Source organism: Schistocerca cancellata, chromosome 3 (genome assembly GCF_023864275.1).
Source record: "Schistocerca cancellata isolate TAMUIC-IGC-003103 chromosome 3, iqSchCanc2.1, whole genome shotgun sequence".
NCBI classification, from domain to species: domain Eukaryota; kingdom Metazoa; phylum Arthropoda; class Insecta; order Orthoptera; family Acrididae; genus Schistocerca; species Schistocerca cancellata.
This window is the reverse complement of record NC_064628.1, coordinates 932,797,347-932,824,641: the sequence shown is the minus strand read 5'-3', so window position 1 is coordinate 932,824,641 and position 27,295 is coordinate 932,797,347. Positions and strand designations below refer to the sequence as shown.

At 46.1% G+C, this 27,295-nt stretch overlaps 1 non-coding gene across 1 annotated transcript; it reads left to right on the top strand.

The window, feature by feature from the left end:
* The first annotated feature begins 15,579 nt into the window (after positions 1-15,579).
* On the top strand, positions 15,580-15,654 carry Trnas-cga (transfer RNA serine (anticodon CGA)). The gene has a single exon. It is a non-coding gene; the product is annotated as a tRNA-Ser (tRNA).
* Positions 15,655-27,295: the final 11,641 nt, after the last annotated feature.

Genomic DNA, 27,295 nt, shown 5'->3' with positions numbered 1-27,295 from the left:
TGCCAATTCCGCACCGACAAACCACCAAGCCATGTTGTTGTTGTAGTCTTCAGTCCTGAGACTGGTTTGATGCAGCTCTCCATGCTACTCTATCCTGTGCAAGCTTCTTCATCTCCCAGTACCTACTGCAACCTACATCCTTCTGAATCTGCTTAGTGTATTCATCTCTTGGTCTCCCCCTACGATTTTTAACCTCCACGCTACCTTCCAATACTAAATTGGTGATCCCTTGATGCCTCAGAACATGTCCTACCAACCAACCCCTTCTTCTGGTCAAGTTGTGCCACAACCTTCTCCCCAATCCTGTTCAATACTTCCTCATTAGTTATGTGATCTACCCATCTAATCTTCAGCATTCTTCTGTAGCAACACATTTCAAAAGCTTCTATTCTCTTCTTGTCCAAACTATTTACCGTCCATGTTTCACTTCCATACATGGCTACACTCCATACAAATACTTTCAGAAATGACTTCCTGACATTTAAATCTATACTCGATGTTAACAAATTTCTCTTCTTCAGAAACGCTTTCCTTGCCATTGCCAGTCTACATTTTATATCTTCTCTACTTCGACCATCATCAGTTATTTTGCTCCCCAAATAGCAAAACTCCTTTACTACTTTAAGTGTCTCATTTCCTAATCTAATACCCTCAGCATCACCCGACTTAATTCGACTACATTCCATTATCCTCGTTTTGCTTTTGTTGATGTTCATCTTATATCCTCCCTTCAAGACACCATCCATTCCGTTCAACTGCTCTTCCAAGTCCTTTGCTGTCTCTGACAGAATTACAATGTCATCGGCGAACCTCAAAGTTTTTATTTCTTCTCCATGGATTTTAATACCTACTCCAAATTTTTCTTTTGTTTCCTTTACTGCTTGCTCAATATACAGATTGAATAACATTGGGGAGGGGTTGCAACCCTGTCTCACTCCCTTCCCAACCGCTGCTTCCCTCTCATGCCCCTCGACTCTTATAACTGCCATCTGCTTTCTGTACAAATTGTAAATAGCCTTTCGCTCCCTGTATTTTACCCCTGCCACCTTTAGAATTTGAAAGAGAGTATTCCAGTCAACATTGTCAAAAGCTTTCTCTAAGTCTACAAATGCTAGAAACGTAGGTTTGCCTTTCCTTAATCTTTCTTCTAAGATAAGTCGTAAGGTCAGTATTGCCTCACGTGTTCCAGTATTTCTACGGAATCCAAACTGATCTTCCCCGAGGTCGGCTTCTACTAGTTTTTCCATTCGTCTGTAAAGAATTCGTGTTAGTATTTTGCAGTTGTGGCTTATTAAACTGATTGTTCGGTAATTTTCACATCTGTCAACACCTGCTTTCTTTGGGATTGGAATGATTATATTCTTCTTGAAGTCTGAGGGTATTTCGCCTGTTTCATACATCTTGCTCACCAGATGGTAGAGTTTTGTCAGGACTGGCTCTCCCAAGGCCGTCAGTAGTTCTACTGGAATGTTGTCTACTCCGGGGGCCTTGTTTTGACTCAGGTCTTTCAGTGCTCTGTCAAACTCTTCACGCAGTATCGTATCTCCCATTTCATCTTCATCTACATCCTCTTCCATTTCCATAATATTGTCCTCAAGTACATAGCCCTTGTATAGACCCTCTATATACTCCTTCCACCTTTCTGCTTTCCCTTCTTTGCTTAGAACTGGGTTTCCATCTGAGCTCTTGATGTTCATACAAGTGGTTCTCTTATCTCCAAAGGTCTCTTTAATTTTCCTGTAGGCAGTATCTATCTTACCCCTAGTGAGATAAGCCTCTACATCCTTACATTTGTCCTCTAGCCATCCCTGCTAAGCCATTCTGCACTTCCTGTCGATCTCATTTTTGAGACGTTTGTATTCCTTTTTGCCTGCTTCATTTACTGCATTTTTATATTTTCTCCTTTCATCAATTAAATTCAATATTTCTTCTGTTACCCAAGGATTTCTACTAGCCCTCGTCTTTTTACCTACTTAATCCTCTGCTGCCTTCACTACTTCATCCCTCAAAGCTACCCATTCTTCTCCTACTGTATTTCTTTCCACCATTCCTGTCAATTGTTCCCTTATGCTCTCCCTGAAACTCTCTACTGTTATATCCTAGCCAGTAATGCCAACCGAGCTCGCTGCCAAAAGGTTGGCAGCATCAAAGTCCGGACGCCGTCCGCATAAGCAGCGCCAGCGATACAGGAAATCGCCGCAAGTCTGCGCGCGCCACCGCTGGCTTGTGCCTTCTTAAGCGCTGGAGTCGCGAGCGCTAGGAGTTTTGTATTCGCCGCTCAGTTGTATACTCGCCACCGATTTGTGTACTTGCTAGTCAGTTGTGTGTTCATCGCAGCAGAGTTGTTGTTTGTCGTCAGCCGACGCTGACCTAGCCGCTCCGACTCGAACTAGACAGATTTCTGTAGACACGGAGTTCACTACTGTGTTTCTGTATCTTCGTTAATAAAGATACGTACCGACTTTTATTTAATTAGAGCGTTTGGGTTTTCATCTTTCTGTTCACGGTTCCCGCGGACCGGTCGGCCCGCTATTAAAAGTGTGGCGGTGACTTCGTAAGCCGTTTCTACAGCGAAGTGTGTGTCGCTACGAACGCCGCCACAAAACTGGCGACGAGGACTTCCGAACTCGTGTGCAGGGCTGGTTCAACTTGTTTCTTGTTATACTAATTATAGCGATAAAATTTTGGGGGCTGGTTTACTTTGTGTTCACTATGTCTGCCGAATTACAACAGTTGATCTTGTTACAGAGTCAGGAAATACAAAGTCTGGTGGAAGCAATCGCCAAACAAGCGGCTAATCCACCAACACAAAAGGAACAAGCACAGGCAGCACCACCTTTCCGTGCTTTTGATGCATCACGAGAAGAATGGCGAGAATATTTCGCGCAGTTGCAGGCGCACATGACAGTCTACAAAATCACAGGTAATGAGCGGCAGCTTTATTTAATTTCCACTGCAGGCGTGGAAGTCTATAGACTACTTTGTAAGTTGTTCCCGGAATCCAAGTCAGAAGCTTTAGACTATGACGTTGTTGTTAACAAGCTTGCTGAGTATTTCGAGTCGCGAGTTCATGTGGCAGCAGCCAGATTCAAGTTCTTCAGATTAAAGAAACTGCCACATCAATCTAATAAACAGTGGTTAACAGATTTACGGGTTCCTCACCTGTCAGTGCCGATTTAATTGTGTGTGTGGAGCTTCCTACAGTGATGTCATGTTACGAGACGCTATTACTCAAAACACTGCAGATTCTCGTATTCGTGCTGCTATCTTAAAGTTGCCTGACCCGTCATTAGAGACTGTGATGAACATCATTGAAGCCCAAGATACTTTTGACTATGCTGAGTGTGAGTTAGATCAGCCATGTATTTCTCAAATTGCCTGTGCTAAGCAAGTTATGTCACGCCCGCGGCCACACCGGCAGAGTCAGACTGTAAACACTAGCCGGCCGCGTCATGTTAAACACATTCGTCGGCCGCGTGTGCAAAATGATAGAGTTAAGTCTTGCACTAAGTGTGTTCTTGCTCATCCTCGTGAACGTTGCCCGTTAAGAAACGCGGTTTGTCACTTTTGTCAAAGGAAAGGACACATCCAGACTGTTTGTTTGCGTAAACGCAAGAACAATTCTCGTACTGCCCAGCCCATGGATATTCATGTTATTCAAAGCCAGCCCGCCCAGAAGGTCGCGTTTAAAGACTCTTCCACGGTTCGTGTGGCTAATAAACTTGTTCGCAATAAGCCACCCACCCAGCCCTCTGCTATGCGACCCAAGCGTAATTCAAACGCTGTAAAAAGTAATGTACAGACTGCAAGTGAAGCGGGAGTTGTTGTCCCACCCGCCCAACCCACGAATTGTCGTAAGCGGCGAACACGCGCTAAACGCGCTGATTTTGTGTCTTCCGCCTCCACTGCACCGATCCAGAGACAGTGTAATAAACTATTTGTGAAGCTACGGATCCAGGATAAGACCTTCAATTTTCAATTAGACACTGGTGCGTCTGTGACTCTAATAAATAGTGCTACGTATGCGGCTATCGGCCGCCCTAAACTTTCAGCGGCAAAACATTCTTTGGCTACTTATAGTGGAGAACAAATTCCTGTGTTAGGTGTATGTAGCGTGCCAGCCACATTCCGTGGCAATACAAAAACAGTTTCATTCACAGTGCTCCGCGCTACAGACAGTGTAAACATTTTCGGTTTAGACTGTTTTGACTTGGTTGGCCTGTCTATCCAAGACAATGTGATGCAAATTAATTCTGTTGTTGTTCCTCAAGACAGCATAACCGATTTGTGTAAACAATACAGTGACATATTTAAAGACGAACTAGGTTGTGCTGCGAACTTTGCCGCTCATATTACGTTAAAAGATAATGCTCAGCCTCGATTTTTTCGTGCTCGTCCAGTGCCTCACGCCCTCCGGGCACCTGTAGAAGATGAACTTCGTCGTTGGCAAAACAACGGTGTTATTCAACCCGTTTCAGCGAGCCAGTGGGCTTCTCCCTTAGTTATTATAAAGAAACCGTCTGGCAAGTTACGATTGTGTGCTGATTTTAAGTCGACAGTTAATCCTCAGACTGTCATTGATTCTTTTCCTTTGCCTAGACCGGACGAGCTGATGGATAAGTTAGGGGACGCTCGTTTCTTTTCCAAAATTGATCTCCGTGAAGCATATTTGCAATTGCCCCTCGACGAGCAATCACAACAGTATTTTGTCATAAACACGTCGTTGGGGTTGTTCCGTTTTCTGCGTTTGCCTTTTGGTTGTGCGTCAGCTCCAGCTGTTTTTCAGCGTTTTTTGTCACAACTTCTGGCTAAGGTGCCATCGTGTTGCAACTATTTAGACGATATTGTTGTGTCCGGTCGGACGCCTGCTGAACATTTCCGTAATTTGGAGTGTTTGTTTACAGTGTTGTCTCAATCAGGCCTACGTTGCAACAACGATAATTGTTCATTTTTCCTTACGGAGATGGAGTATCTGGGACATGTTATTAATGCTCAAGGCATTCATCCCTCCCAGTCACATTTAGCAGCTATTCGTGATTTGCCCGCCCCTCGCAATCTGCATGAATTGCAAGCAGTTCTGGGCAAATTGACATATTATATTACGTTTATACCTAATGCATCACAGATTGCTGCACCGTTGCATCGTCTCCGTCGTAAGCATGTTCCGTTTGTGTGGTCAGCTGATTGCCAATCAGCCTTTCAGCAGCTTAAAGAGGCTTTATTGAATGATCGTTGTCTGGTCCATTACGACCCAAACAAGCCTCTAGTGTTAGCTTGTGATGCCTCTTCTTTCGGCCTCGGTGCTGTGTTGTCTCACCAAATCGGTAACACCGAACGTCCTATTGCGTTCGCATCTAAATTGCTAAACAAAGCTCAGTCTAATTATAGCCAATTGGACAAGGAAGCGTTGGCTATTGTGTTCGGTGTCACAAAAGTCCATCACTACCTCTATGGTAGACCATTCTATTTAGTAACAGATCACAAGCCTCTGACGTCACTGTTTCATCCGTCTAAACCAGTTCCTCAGCGGACAGCTCAGAGACTACAACGTTGGGCCCTTTTGTTATCACAATACCAGTATGAGATACTGTATCGCCCTACAGCTCAGCATGCAAACGCTGACGCGCTTTCTAGATTGCCGATTGCTGCGGATGATGTCTTCGATTCCTCTGAAGACTCTTGCCATCAGATTGACGCCGATGAGCATCAATCCCTCCGGGATTTTCCGATTGATTATCGTCAGGTGGCACGTGAGACAGCTACGGATCCTCATCTGAGTTTACTATTACGTTTTGTTCAACGTGGTTGGCCGTCCAAGGCAAAGGACATATCGGATCCTGTGGTTCGTCGCTATTATCCGCAACGTCATCTGTTGTCTGTTTCACAAGGAGTTTTGCTGTTACGCACCGAGAATGACCAGCTTCGTGTAGTGGTTCCCCAAGTGCTCCAATCCAAGGTCCTCGACCTGTTGCATCAAGGTCATTGGGGAGTGGTCCGCACCAAGCAGCTTGCCCGCCGTCATTGTACATGGATCGGCATTGATAAGCAGATTACGCAGATGTCTACAGATTGTTCGACGTGTGCCGAACACCAAGCTGCTCCGCCTCAACGCTATTTTGAGTGGGCACGCCCTGCCGGTCCCTGGCAGCGAGTACATATTGATTTCGCTGGTCCATATTGGAATTCTCGTTGGCTCATCGTGATAGATGTATTTAGTAATTTTCCGTTTGTTGTGCCCATGCAGTCTACAACGTCTGCACAAACTATACAGGCGTTTACTTCAATTTTTTGTATTGAGGGTCTTCCAGAAGTTTTAGTGTCCACAAATTACCTCTGCTGAATTTGAAAGTTTTTGTTCTGCCAATGGCATTCGCCATGTTCTTACTCCGCCGTTCCACCCTCAATCGAATGGTGCAGCGGAACGTTTTGTACGCACATTCAAGGATCATATGGACCGCCTTCGTGCTACGCACTCTCGTCAGCAGGCCCTCATCACGTTCCTGTCGTCGTACCGGACCACGCCACGCGACGGCCCTTCGCCTGCGGAGCTTCTCCACGGCCGTCGTCATCGCACCCTACTACGGTTGTTGCACCCCCCTGATCGACCCGCCGCTTCTGAGCATCGCACGCGTTTTCAGCGCAACGACGCTGTTTTTTCAGAGTTTATCACGGTCGCCGTCGTTGGGAACGAGGCACCGTGATAAGTGTCCAGGGTCGCGGTTTTTATACTGTTCAAGGTGCTACTGGGGTGCACAGGAGGCATCAGAACCAGTTGCGCCGCGCTGGCCGCCCGGATTCTGCCGCTCGTTCTTTGTCCACAGATTTGGTCCGCGGCGGGTTCCAGCCGCGCCTTCCGACTTCGCTGCCGCCACCAGGGCAGCAGCAGCAGCCGTCGCCGCTACCACGCCGACAGCCCGTCCCGTTGATGCCTCCCGCGCAGCTTCATCTGGGAGCGCCCCAGGTGGTCGCTCCGGCGCCTGCGGTCCCTCTTCAGTCGCCACCGCCTTCGGAGCAGATGGACGTCGACCCCTCAGCCGGGCCGCCATCCCAAGCGGTGGCTGTGCAGCCTGTCCTGCAGCCGCTTTCCTTGGGCACCCCCAAGGAGTATGACACCGCAGCGCCTTGTCCGGCGCCCACTCAGCAGCCGTCGACGCAGCGTCAGGAGACGCTGCCTCTCTTCGTGGGTCCCGGCGCCCCGTCGCGTCCAGTACCAGAAGCTGCGCCCGTGGTCACAGGCGTGCACCCTGACCTCGGTTTTCAGTCGGTGTTTCCCGAGGCCCCGCGCAGCCAATGCTGGGGTGCGGACCGGGGACTGCCACCGACAACAGTCTCCGCCCCGGTCTCTTCTGCTACGCCTGCGGCCAGACCCCTCCCCCGCCGTCGACGCTCGCCACGTCATTATTCAACGACGGTACGGCGATTTGGGGGGGGAGAGTGTTATATCCTAGCCAGTAATGCCAACCGAGCTCGCTGCCAAAAGGTTGGCAGCATCAAAGTCCGGACGCCGTCCGCATAAGCAGCGCCAGCGATACAGGAAATCGCCACAAGTCTGCGCGCGCCACCGCTGGCTTGTGCCTTCTTAAGCGCTGGAGTCGCGAGCGCTAGGAGTTCTGTATTCGCCGCTCAGTTGTATACTCGCCACCGATTTGTGTACTTGCTAGTCAGTTGTGTGTTCATCGCAGCAGAGTTGTTGTTTGTCGTCAGCCGACGCTGACCTAGCCGCTCCGACTCGAACTAGACAGATTTCTGTAGACACGGAGTTCACTACTGTGTTTCTGTATCTTCGTTAATAAAGATACGTACCGACTTTTATTTAATCAGAGCGTTTGGGTTTTCATCTTTCTGTTCACGGTTCCCGCGGACCGGTCGGCCCGCTATTAAAAGTGTGGCGGTGACTTCGTAAGCCGTTTCTACAGCGAAGTGTTTGTCGCTACGAACGCCGCCACAAAATCTACAACCTCTGGTTCTTTCAGTTTATCCAGGTCCCATCTCCTTAAATTCCCACCTTTTTGCAGTTTCTTCAGTTTTAATCTACAGGTCATAACCAATACATTGTGGTCAGAGTCCACATCTGCCCCTGGAAATGTCTTACAATTTAAAACCTGGTTCCTAAATCTCTGTCTTACCATTATATAATCTATCTGATACCTTTTAGTATCTCCAGGGTTTTTCCATGTATACAACCTTCTATCATGATTCTTAAACCAAGTGTTAGCTATGATTAAGTTGTGCTCTGTGCAAAATTCTACCAGGCGGCTTCCTCTTTCATTTCTTAGCCCCAATCCATATTCACCTGCTACGTTTCCTTCTCTCCCTTTTCCCACACTCGAATTCCAGTCACCCATGACTATTAAATTTTCGTCTCCATTCACTTTCTGAATAATTTCTTTTATTTCATCATACATTTCTTCAATTTCTTCGTCATCTGCAGAGCTAGTTGGCATATAAACTTGTACTACTGTAGTAGGTGTGGGCTTCGTATCGCTGAGGCACGCAAGCCTCCCCACCAACGGCAAGGTCCATGGTTCATGGGGTGGGGGGGGGGCACCAAGCCATAACTTCCGAAAAAGCGTTGTCTTTGTGTGCACAATTCTTTCCACATACGACCTGAAAACTACCAGAAACTTAACAAAAATATATCAACGCAACTCGCGGCAATTATCCAAATAAGATGGAAATCGATAGTGCGTTGTTCATTTACAAATGATTATGATTTCAGAAAAGTTGGATCATTTATTTAAGATAAAGAGCTTCACGAATTGAGGAAGTCAGTAACACACAGGTTCACCTGTGGCCCACATGCAAGCAGTTATTCGGCTTGGCACTGACTGACAGAATTGTTGGATGTTATCCTGAGGAATATCGTGCAAAATTATGTTCAAGTGGAGCATTAGGACGTCAAAATTCCGAGCCGGTTGAAGGGTGCTGCCAATGATGCTCCGAACGTTCTCGCTTGGGGAGCGATCCGTCGGCCTTGCTGGCCAAGTTAGGGTTTGGCCAGCACGAAGACAAGCAGTAAAAACGGTAGCCGTGTGCAGGCGGGCACCATCTTGCTGAAATGGCTTGTTATGAATGGCAACAGAACGGGGTGTAGAATATGGTCGAGGTATTGCTGTGCTGTAAGGATGCCACTGATCACAACAGAAGGTGTCTTGCCACGAAAAGAAGTGGCACGCCAGTGTGTTACTCCTGGCTGTCGGGCCGTGTAGCCGGCGATACCGAGGTTGGTACCCCACCGTTTTCTGGAGGTTTTTCAGACACGTCTTTGCTTGGTATCTGGGCTGATTTCGAATCGTGACTCATGACCGAAACCAGTTTTACCCTAGTAATTGAGTTTCTAGGTCGATGGCGAGAATGGGGACATCCTGGACAATTGTGGGATGCTGTACCGAGACGTCACATGTACCACTTTCCGTCACATTCACATTATTCCTCCGTGGTGCATCGTTTTTTTCCTTTTCTTTTTTTTTATCACGGAGTGTATGGGGACGTGTCTGGAGAAGGCAACAATTTCGACGCTTTGTATATAGTTTAAACTGTCTTTATTATTACTTTCGTAGAAATATTTCTGTTTATGTTCTTCTCTAAATCCACGAAGACGAACAGGAACCACAGTTTGTGGGCCGATATTGAGGCCGTCTGTAATGGATTACATACTTGGACTAGCCAAACTGAGGAACGAAATCGGTCTTGTCCTTTTAAAATTGGTAAACTTGTAATTTGCCTTGTAAGGGGCCTTAGATAACAGCAGAGAACCTAAATCTTGATGATTGGCGATATCAACGCCCATATGATTGGATGTGTGAGCACTGCGCACCTGACTCGGTGTCACTAACCACGTTCCAGTCATCACCGGTTCGTGCTTCTTTTAATGAAATGGATGGCTAACTCAGTAGTTCAGTGTCGAAAATTAATCTTCAGCTGAGAAACAGGATTTCCGAGATTTTACTGTCACTTCAATAGAGGTTGGTATTTGAAAGCATAATAAGAAAGTCAGGGAAACAGGTACGTATAAGAAAGCAAGGAACGATGGAAATGTTTCCAAAATTGGCAGAAAGTAGCATATTCTCTTCAATCAATATACAAAAAAGAAATGAGGTGACTGCCCTTAGCAGTGCTGATCTGCAGGAGATCATTCATTGGATCTTCATGAATTAGCTGAAGACACCCAATCGAGGATTCACCGAAGCGATTATCAGGTGCATAACAGATCTTACACCGACGAGTCACATCATTATAAGGACCTGCAAAATTGCACGTTGGTCGACCTTTGGAACACAATTCGGCAGTGAATCTACGTTCAATGAAGGGAAACTTCTTAGCAAGTTTCCGGAGGTATGTGGCATCGATTTTTTCGGACCGATGACACATTTCCTGTAAATTATGGGCCGGTAATTTGTTTGTACGGACTGGGGCGCGCTGGCGATTCAGATGTGTTGCATCGGGCTCCGATCAGATGATTTTAGCGGCCAAGATATCAATGTCAGTTCAGTATCATGCTCTCAGACCTCTGTAGCTTTATTCTGGCCTTTTGACATGAAAATGCTACCGGCGTAGGGGAAGACGTCAAGGAAGAAGAGGTACAGGTGGTCCGCAACGATGTTCACGCGGTCTAGAGCTGTCGTTGAGCTTTCTGTTATCCGCAGGTGTCAAAGTAGCATCTCATAACTACCACAGCTGCCTCCGTTCCCCCAGCTGCCCAGCTGAATGTCTACCATAGCGTTATACTGTCCTCAGCAACCTGCGTCCTCGGCGTGGTACATATTTGGAGGAACGGTTGGTCTCTAAGTTGGCGTACCCAGAGACGGCCATCGACCTGTTTAAACAAGAAACGTGATTCATCCTACAAGGTTACATGATTTCATTGATCCAGTCTGGTTGGTCCTATGCCAAGTGTAATCGTAATTGACGATTCATTGGGTTAGCGTGGGAACACGTAGGAATCATCTGGTGCTGAGACCCATGTTGAACAACGTAAGCATTTGGCTTACCAGTGTAGCTCGTTAGTATGCTTTATGTGTGAACTTAAACTAAATTCGGACCAAGTGTTATAGTTGAATACTCCGTGGGTCTCAGGTTTAGTCTTGGGTAAAGTCTCCTGCACCTTTACACAAACCATTTTGTGTCTATAAAGGCTGCGTGCTTTCCACATAACAAGATTCGTGGGACTCCTTATCTGTTTAACTCAACTAGTTGCAGCCACTAGACAAAACACGAGAACACAGTGACAGAATTTCCCCTGTGTTGATGGAATGCTGAAGGGTCGCTTCAACCTTGCAAGATTGTGAGGTGGTACTTCTCTTACGATGATGGGCTTGTATTCGGGAAGACGATGGTTCAAATTCCGGCCCAGCCACAGAGATTTCAGTGTTTCATGGGTTCCCTAAATCGTTTACGGCAGATGCCGGAGTTTTATTCTAGAGGGATGAAGACGATAAGCCACTTTCATGTTTTACCAATGTGAATTTCGGGTCCATTTTTGACGACTTCATTCTCGGCTGGATGCTGAAACCTAATCTCCCCAGACTTCCGTCCAAATTTGAGGCCAGCTGTGCGACTCGCAGCTGCCACGCAACGGTAGAGGCAGGGATCGCTTGCTGGCCCTGACTCGCGCTACATTTCTGCCTGGCTGACTGCTGGACTGCTGTAAGCTGAGCAGCTCAGGGGACCCCATGTGTGCCGCCGCGCTCCGGCGGCCTCCCCGCTCCTGTGACTCCACATCGAGAGCTGATGAGGAGTTTCCCGGGGCACTCTGCTAATGAATGCCACCGCGCCAGTGCTCCACATTTACCCAAACCTACGGCTGTCCGGCGAAGCTAAGTAGACTGCCATGAGCGTATATTTGTTGGTGGATATTAGAAATCTAGATCTCAGATTTATGAAAAGATGTTGTGTTCTTCAGTCTAAAGACTGGTTTAATGCAGCCGATGGCGATAAATTGTCTTGTGAAAGTATCTTCTTCTCTGAATAGCTACTACGCATTACTTACAGTATTCACCCTAAGTATCAACCTGACGACATCTTGATACCTCATTACATGTTGTATCAGTTCATACCTTCTCTTAGTCAAATTTCCCCATTACTTATTGTGGTGTCACCACCGGACACCACACTTGCTAGGTGGTAGCTTTTAAATCGGCCGCGGTCCGCTAGCATACGACGGACCCGCGTGTCGCCACTGTCAGTGATTGCAGACCGAGCGCCGCCACACGGCAGGTCTAGAGACACTTACTAGCACTCGCCCCAGTTGTACAGCCGACTTGCTAGCGAAGCTACATTGACAAATACGCTCTCATTTGCCGAGACGATAGTTAGCACAGCCTTCAGCTACGTCATTTGCTACGACCCAGCAAGGCGCCATAGCATTTGATATTGAGATTATAACATGTACCGTCAAGAGCGATGTACACCAATTGTGGATTAAAGTTCAGTATTATATCAACTACGTACTTTATTTGCTACTATTAATTCCCTTAACTGTTCCAGACCTCACGCCAGTCAGCGTGTAATTAAACGCGTGCATTTCGGCCTCCTGTAGCAACACAGTGTTGGCTCTTCTGCCAACACTTCACTTATAATTCTCCCCAATTCTATTCAGAAACTCCTTGTTAGTTACACAATCCACCAATCTATTCTTCACCATTCTTCTGCAGCACCACATTTAAAAACTTCCTATTCTCTTGTCTGAGCTACGGGGGATAGGTAAAGTAATGCGAACAGTGTAGTAATGGGATGGTTGTGTTTGATGGTCAACAACGCAGGTAAGGCACGTGCCGCGCTGGATTGTGGGTGTTCGGTACGGACTAGTGCAGACTGTTTACGAGTAGTGCACACTTCGTATTTGCATTAAGAGGCCGGGGATGATAGGCAATGAAAGACTTAACAGAGATCCAAAGAGGGTGGGTGTCGTGTGATGTCCTTAGGTTAGTTAGGTTTAAGTAGTTCTAGGTTCTAGCGGACTGATGACCATAGATGTTAAGTCCCATAGTGCTCAGAGCCGTTTGAACCATTTGAACCATCCAAAGAGGGCAGATTGCGGGGGCCCGATTAGCTGGAGCATCAGTAACAAAGACACCAAATTTATTGAATGCTTCAATACCAACTGTTTCAGCAATCATGACAACCATTACAAGACATAGAAAGATATCATTGTCTAAACGTGATACTGGGAGCAAATCTGAACTAAATGGCAGATCGTTGTACTCAACGCGAATTGCGTAAAAATAACACAAAACTAAGGTGGCTAAAGTGACTGCAGACATCAATAGCCATCTTCGAGACCCCGTATCTATCGACATTTTCCACCGAGAACTCCATAAAGCGAATATTCATAGACAAGTTGCTATGCCGAAACCATAAGTGACGACAACCAAAGCAAAGCAGCGTAAAACGTGGTGTCAGGAGCATAAATCCTGGACGGCTGATCAGTGGAAACACGTCATACAGTTCGACGAGACAACGTTTTCGTTATTTCCACCATCGGGCCGGGTTTACGTCTGGAGAACACCAAAAGAAGCCTGAAATCCTGATTGCTTCGCTTCAGTGGTTAGGCATGGGGGTGGAAGCGTGATGGTATGGGCAGCTAAATAATGGTATTCTACTGGTCCCATCATTACTCTCAAAGGCCGTGTTACAACCAACGAGTATCTGAACATTTTAGGTGATCGGGTGCACCCCATGATACAAATGTTGCTCCCCAACAATGATGCCATATTTCAGGACGATTATGCCCCATTCCCATAGCCAGGATAGTACAATCAGGTATGAGGAGCATGCAACTTAACTTCAGCGTCTTTCCTGGCCTGCACAGTCCCCGGACTTTAACGTTATCGAACCCTTTTGGGCAGTATTGTAGCGCAGACACCACAGCAGATTTCCACCGCCCTCATCACTACAGGAGTTAGAAGAGGTTCGGATCAAAGAGTGGCATAACATTTCACTGGAGACTATACAATCATTATATGCCAGCTGAGCCGTGCACGGCTCGTGTTCAGGCCATTTATTGTTTGTCATATTCAATTTGCCGCCTCGTATTCTATTCCATTTACTGGCGTCACTAACTTCCTGCCTTAATTTCCTGTGAGTGGCAGCAGCAGTGCGTATCGATAAGTGCACTATCGTACCACTTCTGGAGCGATCGATAGTATTTCCGGGTCGACGTGTGTCTGGCAGTCAGTTGGAGACGACCCAGCAGTGCAGTCGGGACGCAGCAGCAGTGAAGTCGGGGGCGGAGCGCCGGTGAGGCGCCGACAGCCAGTGCTCGCCGACCGCTGGCGACACACATCAACTGTCCGACGGAGGGAGATTGGAGCGGGACGACCGTTGGTTGCTTGTTCGGTTGGTCGTCTCATCGGCCGACGTATATTTGGTCCTTTCACCGTTTCCGGGCCTGGGCAGTTGATTTGTTGGAATGGACCAGCGAGGAAATCTCTGCGGCGCGTAATTTGGCCGAGACTGCTGGTATCGTCCACGCGTGGTCGGAGTGTGTGGTGCTGTTCCCATTGTTATGAGGTCCGTGGCTCACCGATCCTGAATACGAAGCTTGAGTTTTGACTTAACCCACCAGCAAGTCACGACTGTCCTCATTGTGTCGTTTGGATGTCGTTGTCGGCTGTTGAGCAACAACGTGTGTTTTCAAGTTGGCTAATTTTAGCCATCCTCCGGTGAAGTTTAACTGTACTACAGTTATTTTGAATTGAAGTGCACCAGCGGAATCTTCTGCCTTGTGGCCGTTAACGTTCCGGTTACCGTCCCTGGCCGTTGACGTAAATTCTGCTGTGTATTTTCCTCATCGTGTTGTCGCTGTCCAGCACGGTGTGTAGTTTGACAGCACAACGTATAATTGGTTTTGGGCGCCAATAGCTTCTACGTTGTTCCATTTAACGCCCTTTATTGTGCTGGTCGGGTGGAGTGGAAGTTATCTTGTCGGTGGGTCTGTTGACTGTCTGTTGGTTGGGTTGTCATCGGATCGAGAATGGTTGGGCCGACTGCCTGTCTCCCCTACACGAGCGTTCGTGTTTGAATTCCAGGCTGACCCTCGGAAACTTCTGAGCGCCGTTGGGTTTACTGCCTGTTCTTATTTGTTCTTGTTGTTTGTATAACTGATGGGCCTTCAGCCGATTTTTAAATTAAAGTTTTTTTGCTCATAAGGTGTCAGATTGAAACTTCCTGGCAGATTAAAACTGTGTGCCCGACCGAGACTCGAACTCGGGACCTTTGCCTTTCGCGGGCAAGTGCTCTACCAACTGAGCTACCGAAGCACGACTCACGCCCGGTACTTACAGCTTTACTTCTGCCAGTACCTCGTCTCCTACCTTCCAAACTTTACAGAAGCTCTCCTGCGAAACTTGCAGAACTAGCACTCCTGAAAGAAAGGATATTGCGGAGACATGGCTTAGCCACAGCCTGGGGGATGTTTCCAGAATGAGATTTTTCACTCTGCAGCGGAGTGTGCGCTGATATGAAACTTCCTAGCAGATTAAAACTGTGTGCACGACCGAGACTCGAACTCGTAAAGTTTGGAAGGTAGGAGACGAGGTACTGGCAGAAGTAAAGCTGTGAGTACAGCGCGTGCGTCGTGCCTCGGTGGCTCAGTTGGTAGAGCACTTGCCCGCGAAAGGCAAAGGTCCCGAGTTCGAGTCTCGGTCGGGCACACAGTTTTAATCTGCCAGGAAGTTTCATATCAGCGCACACTCCGCTGCAGAGTGAAAAATCTCATTCTGGAGGTGTCAGATTATTTGGGCCTTCAGCCTAATTAAAGAGCTGTTTTGAGATAAGGCCTTTTGGCCTTTTAAAAATTTATTTTAATTTGAGTTTAAAGTGAAAGGCCTTCAGTCGATTTTTAAACTAAAGTCGTTTAGCGCTTAAGGTGTGAGATTGTTTGGGACTTCAGCCTAATTAAAGAACTGTTTTAACATAAGGCCTTTTGCCTTTTAAAAATTTAATTTTCGTTTGAGTATTAAGAGATGGGCCTTCAGCCGATTTCTTTTTTTTTTTAATTAAAGTTGTTTTGCTCTTAAGGTGTGAGATTGTTTGCGCCTTCAGCCTAATTGAATGAACTACTATAAGCTAAGGCATTCTGCTTTTTAAATTTCTGATTTTGGTTTGAGTCTTAAGTTATTGGCTTTCAGTCGATTTTAAATTAAAGTGGTTTTGTCCTTAAGGCATGAGATTGTATGTCGCATTCAGCTGGTAATTAAGTTCCAAAAATGAATGCTGTGTTTTTCAAAGATTTTCTTGGTTCTTGTAATGTTTGTTCAAATAAATAAAGTTGTATGTTCGAGTGTAACTGACAGCCGCTTATTATGGCCCCTTTCCACAATTTAAACTACCTTCCTGTCCTGCAGGTTCAACAGGGCGTCTCACCAGTATTACAAGAAGAATCATAGATGTATTATGGGCAAATGGGGGTCAACCCCTTTATAAATAAAGCATTCCCAAGTAAGTACAAGTATTCACATTATTTTGCCTATGCGCTGTACTTAACTTCCACGTTTCACTTCTGCACAGGGCTACACAGCAGACAAATATCTTCACAAAATACTTCGTACACTTAAATTTATTTTCAGTGCTAATAAATTCGTTTTTGTCAGACAGGGATATGATGCGCGAGTTGCAGCGGCAATCATTAAAACAAAGGTGTGTACGTTGAAGCGAGATCTTTTGATGAACTCCCGAATGCGGAAATATTTTTCACAAAACCTTCCTTCACAGGGAGAAACGACATCGTAATAAAATAAGATATCAGAACTAAGGGGAGGATTCTATATCCGATTTTCCAATTACGAGAGTGGAGCGACGGGATAATAGCGTTAAATTTATTGGATGAGCCTTCTGCTGGGAACTTCACTGTGGATTGGAGAGCAGTCAGGTAGACGTAGATAAAACGACAGAACAGAGGCAGCAGGAAGACTTATGAGAGGAGACAGACAATGAGAAGAGTCTGAAGGATTCCGTGGTATAACTCAGAGAGATGGTGGGTGTGGAATGAAGGTCAGTCACTTGCTGCAGCCGGCCGCGGTGGCCGTGCGGTTCTGGTGCTGCAGTCCGGAACTGCGGGACCGCTACGGTCGCAGGTTCGAATCCTACCTCGGGCATGGGTGTGTGTGATGTCCTTAGGTTGGTTAGGTTTATGTAGTTCTAAGTTCTAGGGGACTTATGACCTAAGATGTTGAGTCCCATAGTGCTCATAGCCCTTTGATACCACTTGCTGCACTCAAGTCAGATGGGCTGTAAAGGCCCACATCTGATACCAGATCTCCGGTCACAGTGTTTATGGAGGCGATGGCGACAGTGCGTTACCACAACGCACTCCCATGACAGGCCGTTGCCTGTTAAAGGCGTCCGAAGATAGTTACAGCCGCGGCGTACCTCTGGCGTCTTCTAGGCGAAGATTTGCGTTGTGACGGTGACTGTTACGATAACTGCGATGACTGACGTATCCAAACTGATGGAGCCACCAAGTGAGACAGGCTCTGTGACACTTCGACGACTCACGAGGGACGCTGATGACGAGGTGGCTGTCGGTACTTTCTGTCGCTGGCGTCTGCGGTTCTTCTTCCCAGTAGATCGGTGGAATATTCCGGTGTTGCTCGGCCGGCGTAACTGACCCAGTTACCGCCCTCGACGATGACACACTGTCGTACCGCGAGCTGGCCGGTGACACGGCGTTCCCTTTCGTCTTGCTTAACTCGGAACTGAACCGACCCAATTACGCCATGGTATCATAGCACTGAACTCAGTCTACTTAAAATGAAACTGTCAGTGCTAACTAAGCCGACATCTATGACACGACACAGAAAAGCCCGTAGCTTAACGACTTGAATTCCATCAGCCACACTGCAACTACTGCACATTGGTTAGCCCTGCCTGGCCACTTTCTTCGGCTGCCACTACTGATACAACTTCCTAATCTGACTGCAGTAGACCTCTTCAAGCTTCCTGCTTGCGAGTTTTATTCAGTTGTCCCCTACACCCCTTCTAGTCACTGAAATGGTGTGTTGTCGAAGGACCCTTACCATCTCACTGGTTCTGATTGTGCCCTATTCTTCGGAGGATGAGTGGAGGGAGGGAGGCATCTGTCGCTAAGTCATGTCTTAGACCTGCTACAGGCTCCTCATGACGTATAGGCACTCCTTCCTGAGACTCTCTCCCTTTATTCCTGTCGTTCCCCCGCTCCTTGTCTGCGGTTATATCGTTCTTGTTCCTACAGCTCATGTTGTTGTTGTTGTGGTCTTCAGTCCTGAGACTGGTTTGATGCTGCTCTCCATGCTACTCTATCCTGTGCAAGCTTCTTCATCTCCCAGTACCTACTGCAACCTACATCCTTCTGAATCTGCTTAGTGTATTCATCTCTTGGTCTCCCCCTACGATTTTTACCCTCCACGCTGCCCTCCAATACTAAATTGGTGATCCCTTGATGCTTCAGGACATGTCCTACCAACCGATCCCTTCTTCTGGTCAAGTTGTGCCACAAACTTCTCTTCTCCCCAATCCTATTCAATACTTCCTCATTAGTTATGTGGTCTACCCATCTAATCTTCAGCATTCTTCTGTAGCACCACATTTCGAAAGCTTCTATTCTCTTCTTGTCCAAACTATTTACCGTCCATGTTTCACTTCCATACATGGCTACACTCCATACAAATACTTTCAGAAATGACTTCCTGACACTTAAATCTATACTCGATGTTAACAAATTTCTCTTCTTCAGAAACGCTTTCCTTGCCATTGCCAGTCTACATGTTATATCCTCTCTACTTCGACCATCATCAGTTATTTTGCTCCCCAAATAGCAAAACTCCATTACTACTTTAAGTGTCTCATTTCCTAATCTAATACCCTCAACATCACCCGACTTAATTCGACTACATTCCATTCAGCTACAGCTCATAGTGTTATATCTATACGCGATCGTCGTCACACTGCCGCCACTGGCCAGTGTTTTCCCCGATGGCTGTAGGAACCTCCGACATTTTACATAACCTCCCTCCAAGGTCTGTTGTTGCCACGTTAACCACATATTTTTCCCTCGGAACCGTCCTGGGGCCCAAAGGGAGGGGTTGGGGCAAATTGGGCAGGGGTGGCATCGCGAGGCCTGGCCACCGAGCCCCATTCCCTCATCCCACCAGTCAATTAAGGCGTAGGAAACGTTGAGTAGAGGTACAAAGAACATCAACGATTTTTTTTCTTTTATTATTAATACCATCGAGAATAGCAAGAAACCGACTTTGCTAGGAGGAAGGAGCCGCAAGTCGTCAGACTTGGTGAGACTATCGATGCGTAATTTTTCGGGGGAGAACATTCTGATGACTGGAGACTAACCAAGCGTGTATCAATTCCTCATTGTGGGAAGACCTGAACTGTGATGTCGCTTAAGAAAGACTCTGCAAAGGAAAGTGGAGAAAAATTGCCTGTATATGGGATTGCACACAACTGCATAATCGCGTTTGTGAAGAAAGTGCTTTGGCTATCCTTGGATGAGTTACGGCCAGAGTGAGTCACAATCCCCGTGCAGGGGCCACTCTTTAATTGAAAGTCGGTCCCAGACACTACAGTATCGTAAGCAGTGTAAGTTCCATTTATACGACGGTCGGTGTAACCTCACTTTAGCAATGGACTAGGGGATGTGACGTTATGCTGACTTACCGTGTGTTGCGAACGCTACGCTCTTTGGTGGCAGAGTTCCCTTCCGTTACGTGGCGTTCCGAAGCCGTCCACTGCCAATCGACCGTAACGTAACTTTGCTGGGCCTGCGGGGTGCCCCGACGCAGCCGCTGCTACTCGCGGCTCCAGGCGTCTACCAGCAGGGGAAGCACTGGGAGCGGAGAGGGGGGCGGCGGCGGCGGCAGGCAGGCCGTTGTTACCGACTGCTAACGAGCGGCTGCAGCCTGCTGCCCATAAAGCCCCCCCCCCCCCCCCCAGCAACTGGCCAAGCTGGGCGTCCCCGCACGCCTTCTGCATTGCACAGCCTCCTCCTGTCCACTCCCCCCCCCCCCCCAAACCCTCCAAAACTACTATAGAGCACATGTAGAAGTAACTACTCGCTACTGCAGTGACGTTTACGAGCGCATTTTACGACCCATTCACCGGCAATTCCTCGAACCAATAATTTTGACAGCTTAGGATACAAGAATACGCTGTAAAATAGGCTTTATCGCCGGTCGTTTCGTCAACTACTTGATGTTTGTCGCTGCTGTGTAAGATGCTAAATGGAAAGCTTGGAAGCGGCGTTCCTTTCACAGAAAAATTGACCTTTTTAGGAGGATAACTTACAGGGCTATTACAAATGACTGAAGCGATTTCATAAATTCACTGTAGCTCCATTCATTGACATATGGTCACGACACACTACAGATACGTAGAAAAACTCATAAAGTTTTGTTCGGCTGAAGCCGCACTTCAGGTTTCTGCCGTCAGAGCGCTCGAGAGCGCAGTGAGACAAAATGGCGACAGGAGCCGAGAAAGCGTATGTCGTGCTTGAAATGCACTCACATCAGTCGGTCATAACAGTGCAACGACACTCCAGGACGAAGTTCAACAAAGATCCACCCACTGCTAACTCCATTCGGCGATGGTATGCGCAGTTTAAAGCTTCTGGATGCCTCTGTAAGGAGAAATCAACGGGTCGGCCTGCAGTGAGCGAAGAAACGGTTGAACGCGTGCGGGCAAGTTTCACGCGTAGCCCGCGGAAAATTGGCACGTGCCACAACTGGAGACCGACAGCGCCGACTTCATCTTTCAACAGGATGGTGCTCCACCGCACTTCCATCATGATGTTCGGCTTTTCTTAAAGTGGAGATTGGAAAACCGATGGATCGGTCGTGGTGGAGATCATGATCAGCAATTCATGTCATGGCCTCCACGCTCTCCCGACTTAACCCCATGCGATTTCTTTCTGTGGAGTTATGTGAAAGATTCAGTGTTTAAGCCTCCTCTACCAAGAAACGTGCCAGAACTGCGAGCTCGCATCAACGATGCTTTCGAACTCATTGAAGGGGACATGCTGCGCCGAGTGTGGGAGGAACTTGATTATCGGCTTGATGTTTGCCGAATCACGGAAGGGGCACATGTCGAACAATTGTGAATGCCTAAAAAAAGTTTTTGAGTTTTTGTACGTGTGTGCAAAGCATTGTGAAAATATCTCAAATAATAAAGTTATTGTAGAGCTGTGAAATCGCTTCAATCATTTGTAATAACCCTGTATTGTTATCTCTGACTGTGAAGATTTACATACATAAGGAAGAACTTCATTCATACTTCCCTCCTTTATATACGTTCAGTATCCCATGCACTCCTGTTTCGAATGGATCCCACAGTCTTGAGCAATATTCTTCTCTTGTGTAACTGAAGGTGCAGGAGGAAGGTGGAGAAACTAAAGGTAAGGAAAGAAATAAAGGACATTAGCTGCATTGGGACTTCACGCAGTGTCAGCGGTGTCTAGTGAATATGTGTGCTGACCCGGGACTCGGTCCTGGAATGCCCTGCTGACCGGGCAGTTCTGTTAACAACAGCGCCTGTCGCAGGTGCGCCGATCGTCTTGGACGCTGCCCGTCCAGCCCACCCTCGCACCTTCCGCCACCTACCCACATTCCCTGTACATGTCCTCCACGCTTGCCAATTTTAAGATTCCCGCTGGAGGTCGAACGTAAATGTGCATCTGCACTGAAGGCTGTTGATTAACTTCACGTCGAACTGATTCGCCTGTATGCGCAGTGCAGATGCACATTTACTTTCGACCTGATGTGGAATGACCTCATAAAACAAATTGTAGCAATAGTGGATGTCAGGGTGAGAGTCATATGAAGAATCGTAGGCAAATGTAGCCTAATCGGTCCACAAAAGAGATGACCCCGAAAACTCTTGAAAGACCGTACAGTAAGTAGTGGTCATCAGTCTGTGGCACTTAACAGGTTGGATTTACGGAGACGACACGCAACGGAGAGCGGCACGCTTCGTCATCGGGTCGTTTAAAAAATGTTCAAATGTGTGTGAAATCTTATGGAGGACTCGAACCTCCGCCGGGACCAGCCGCACAGTCCATGACTGCATCGGGTCGTTTAGCAAGCGCTAGAGCGTTAGGGAGGTGCTCAACAAACTACATGGGCAGAAGCCACAAGAGAGGCGTCGTGCATCAGGAGAAATCCTTTTGTTCAAGTTCCTATAGTGTACGTTCCAAGAAGTGAGATTTAGGAATGCGCTGGTTATTTACAGCGCTTCAGTAAGTTATAAAGTTGACACGATACCATTTAAAAATAGATTTAAATTTTACTGTTGGATGGATTAGCGAAAGTATACGGTCCCACGAAAGAAATGTTCCTGGTGCTTATATTCTATATCTCAGAAATAGAATTTACCGTCATTATGTAACCTAATTATTTGAAATCCAAAGGTGTTATTGAAATGGTGTGTTTCATCTATTCTAGGAAAAAAGATTTTGTAATTTGACATGAATGCACCAGAACTTGAATAGAGAAAAAATTTGCTATGAGAAATAAACTCGGCAAATAATTGACACACTTTGCTAATTACAGACGGCCATGCCGCTGAATCCTCGGCTGTGGAAAGAAAGGCAATTTCCGGAGGATATGGTTTTTTCCCCTTAGTCATCAGCCTTCTGACAACTTTGATGCGCTTTCCACGAATTCCTCTCCTGAGCCAACCTCTTCATCTCACAGTAGCACTTGCAACCTATGAGCATCAATAATTTGCTGGATGTATTCCAATCTCTCTCTTCCTCTACAGTTTTTATCCTCCACAGCTCCTTCTAGTACCATGGAAGTAATTCAGTGATGTCTTAACATATGTCCTATTGTCCTTTCTGCTCTCCTTGTCAGTGTTTTCGACATGTTCCTTACCTCTCCGATTCTGCGCAGAACCTCCTCATTATTTACCTTGTCAGTCCACCTAATTTTCAACATTCGTCTGTTGCACCACATCTGAAGAGCTTAGTCTCTTCCATTCCGGTTTTCTCATAGTCCGTGTTTCCTACCATTCAGTGCTGAGCATCAAACGCACATTTTAAGAAATTTCTTCCTCAAATTAAGGCCAATATTTGATGGTAGTAGACTTCCCTTGGCCAGGAATCTTCTTTTTGCTAGTGTTAATCTTCTTTTGATGACCACCTTGCTCCGTGCGTCATTGGTTATTTTGCTGCCTTAAATTCATCTACTTTGTGAGCATCAATCTTGATGGTAAGTTCCTCGCTGTTCTCATTTACGCTACTTCTCATTAATTTCCTCTTTCCTCAATTTGGTCTCAATCAATTTTTGTACTCATATCATTCATTCTGTTCAGCAGGTCATATAACACTTCTTCACTTTCACTCAGGATAGAGATGTCATCAGCGAATCGTATCACTGATATCCATCACCTTGAATTTTAATTCCACTTCTGAACTTTTATTTTATTTCCATCACTGCTTCTTCGATGTACAGATCGAACATCAGGGGCGAGAGACTGCATTCCTGTGTTACAACCTTTTTAATCCGAGCACTTCGTTATTGGTCGTCAAATGTGTGTGAAACCTTATGGGACTTAACTGCTAAGGGCATCACTCCCTAATCTTACACACTACTTAACCTAAATTATCCTAAGGACAAACACACACACCCATGCCCGAGGGAGGACTCGAACCTCCACCGGGACCAGCCTCACAGTCCGTGACTGCAGCGCCTCAGACCGCTCCGCTAATCCCGAGCGGCTTATTGGTCGTCCACTCTTATGACTCCCTCTTGGCTCTTTTACATATTGTATATTACCCGTATCTCCCTCTAGCTTACTCCTACTTTCGATTATCTTGCACTATTTTACATTGTCGAACGCTTTTTATAGGTCGACGAATCCCGTTAAGGTGTCCTAATTCTTCTGTAGTGTTGCTTCCATTATTAGCCGCAACGTCAGAATTGCCTTTACCTTTCCTAAAGCCAAACTGATCGTCCTCTAACACATCCTCAGTTTTCTTTTCCATTCTTCTGTTTTCAGCTCATTCAGTCTTCTGAACCGTGTGGATGATATTTTTCCGAAAGTCAGATGGTATGTCACGAACATTCTACACACCAATGAGAGTAGTCGTTTTGTTTCCACTTCCCCCAATGATTTTAGAAATTCTGATGGAATGTTACCTTCTGTTTTATTTGATCTTAAGTCCTCCAAAGCTCTCTTAAATTCTGATACCAGATGCCATACCTCTACTCAATCGACTCCTATCACATCAGATAAATATTTCCCCTCATAGAGGCCTTCAATGGCTCTTTCCAACCATCCGCTCTGTCCTCTGCATTTAACAGTGGAATTCCCGTTGCATTATTCATGGTGTCACTCTTGCTTTTAATTTCACGGAAGGTTGTTTTGACTTTCCTATATACTGAGTTAGTCATTCCCAGAATCATTTCTTTTTCAATTTCTTCACATTTTTCATGGAGCCATTTTGTCTTAGCTTCCCCGCACTTCCCATTTCTTTCATTGTTTACTCGCGTGATTAGAACTGTGTCTGAGGTTACTCTGCACTGGCACCAGTTCTTCCATTCGTATTGCAGCCAACATCTTTCGGATTTCTGTGTGAATCCGACGACGAGGGAACTAGTTGCGTTCTACCGCAGCCGATGTTGTTGATTCATTTAAAATCGTAGATACGAAAGTGCCCTAAGGTTCCTCAGCGCACGACCTCCGCCACCAACCTAATGGAGACATGTGATTAGCAGCGAGCGACAGACAAACGTTTGAAACGAACGCAACAACAGCTGACATGTTCGCTAGGTTTACCGCAATAATTTACGAATGAAGCTGGACCAAACTGCTTAGTGCTGCTGCATGGTCCACAGAGCTCTTCTCCTCTACCGGGAATCCGGAATGTTTGCAACTGCATGTATCGTTTTGAACGTATACTCTTTACTAAGTTTTAGTGCAGCTTTCATAACTGATTTGTTTGCTGCAAAAACATTTTACACCTCTCCAACTCTGCCTCTGCGTCATCTGAGATCACGGTAAATAGGTAATGTACTTCCGACGGAACGGTAGTGTGTGCCTCTGCTTCCGTTTTAACAGCGTGTATACGTTTGAGCAACCGCAAAGCCTCAACCATTTTTTGTCATATCTCATCCTCTAGTACGGCTCTCTTCACGGCTTACTCGAACTGCACACTGTGACAAAAATTTCCTTACAGAAAGCTTCTCCGATTAGAAACTTCACTAAACGCCCTGATGTGTTTGAGTTTAGTTAGTGAGTAAAAGATATACAGTACGACTGGAACCACAGAGATTAAGAGAGCCTGTTATTCGATTATCTTAGTGAGTCGTCGAGTAGGATTTCTTCCTACCTCTTTTGCCACAAACCAATCGTTGTTAGTGTCCCTAGCAGAAGCAGTATCAGCGCCATCGGATTCTCTGAAAAGTACAGTGCAGTAACATGTAATTCCAAGTCATGACGCGGGAAACTGTATTACTTGAAATAATGTTCTTAAACACCCTTAAGATGTGTTCACTTGCGAAAACCCAGCAAATTCTTCACTTGGGTGGCCATATTATCCGTAGCTGCTTTAGAGTTCCTGAGGGTATTTTCGTTCTGTCGATGCAACTACAAGAAATGCGTACCTTTCTTTTCCCCCACCAAACTCATTTCGCTTTTTTGCGGTAAAGCATCGTCAGTGGCCTGTAAGTAAAGGTATGCATAATTTGATATCTTTTTAATAGCTGAAAAGAGTTCTTTAATAACACGATTTTTTTCTGTGATTTCCGCTTGGTTTCTCGCCTACGTCTGGAAATGCTAGCACGTCTTTGGTGTTTATCTTCGTTAGACACTGACACTTGTAGTCTAATTTTTAGTTTCTCTGCAAAGCTATGCACTTCTCACGTTTTACAGAACACACTTTTACGCACACCACTGTTTTCTGTTTGTTTTTACACTTATACGTATGTCTTGCAGTTTGTGTTTTGTAGTTTCGCCAACATAACATTGACACTAGTTTATCTTTGATCTATACTCTTTTTTTTTTAGTTGACTGTATGTGTGTGATTTATTGTACTTGCAACTACAGAACGCAAATACCCCCAGAAAACACCGTAGGCTGATAATAGTGAAACATTATGTCACTTACTATCTCAAAACCAGCCATAACTTGAGAGCATGATCTTACGAGAGAAACTAATTCAGACGGAATCCCGTCGACGACTGGCGACTGTGGCACGTAAACCAGATCTAGTACTTAAAATAGTGAAAAATAGTAGCTGTTCTTAGAACTACGTTATCGCAAACATTATTAAAACAACTGCTTTTCCTCTTCGTAATAGTGTTGTTGACCAGTAAACTTCTCCTGATTATCTGCAGTGGCAAAAGTGGCTTTTATTAGCAAATATTTATTAAACAAAATCAAGTGCTTGGGGCCACAATGGCCGCCTACGTATCGCTCGCTGATGTAACTGACTGTCTCACAGCTAGCCTCAGAGCCTCACGCCGGCGGTAACGCCAAATGGTCCAGCGTCTGCTTCAGCCAGGGTGGGAACTGAAGTCTTACTCCATGTTCAGTGTTCTGCAGTGCTGCCTGAGCTTATTGCACGCTACAGATATCTGCAGACGCAATATGAAATGTAAATCTGGAAATGAGGAAACAAAATTTGGTTTGAAAATAACAATCTATGAAAACATATTGTTGCAGCAACCGATCGCGTTCGAGATGGAACTTTGAGGGTAACAGATGATGCACCACGTTTCTCTTTTCTTTTAGTCTCCAGTATTGCTTGGAGAAATTACTGTAGTTCAAAAATCGTTTTGGCTACAAGGTTAAGCTCTTGAAGTACTTTTACAACCATAACGTCTTTTACCAGTAGGTTGGTGTTGCGTGCTCTGCTGCTGATACTGGTCTTATGTGGAAATAGCTGGTGTGCAGTCAGTATATTTTGGGTGTTTTCTGTTAGAGTCGTAATGAACTTTACATTGCCTACCTCGCCGATATCGTCGGCGATAGTATGCAGACAATATTGGGTGGTTTGCTTATGGTCTCCAGGACGAATGATCTTGTAAAGTACTGAATCGAGAGCGGATATTATGAAACTAATAACAGTGGGATCTGCAACATCTACCCAGTCATCCACAGTAAATGTGAGCGAATGTGACTCCTGCATCTTCTGCATAACAGATGTCCGCACAACACCTGTGTTCAGCGTCCTGAAGACCTCCTCTAACTGCATGACCTGCAGCTGTCTCATAATTATGTCGTGCCTTCTGGAATGCGTCTCGCCAGTTATCGGATTCTGCCAGTGAAAGCGCTACACCTGGTTCTTACAGTGTTGTAGCAACACTT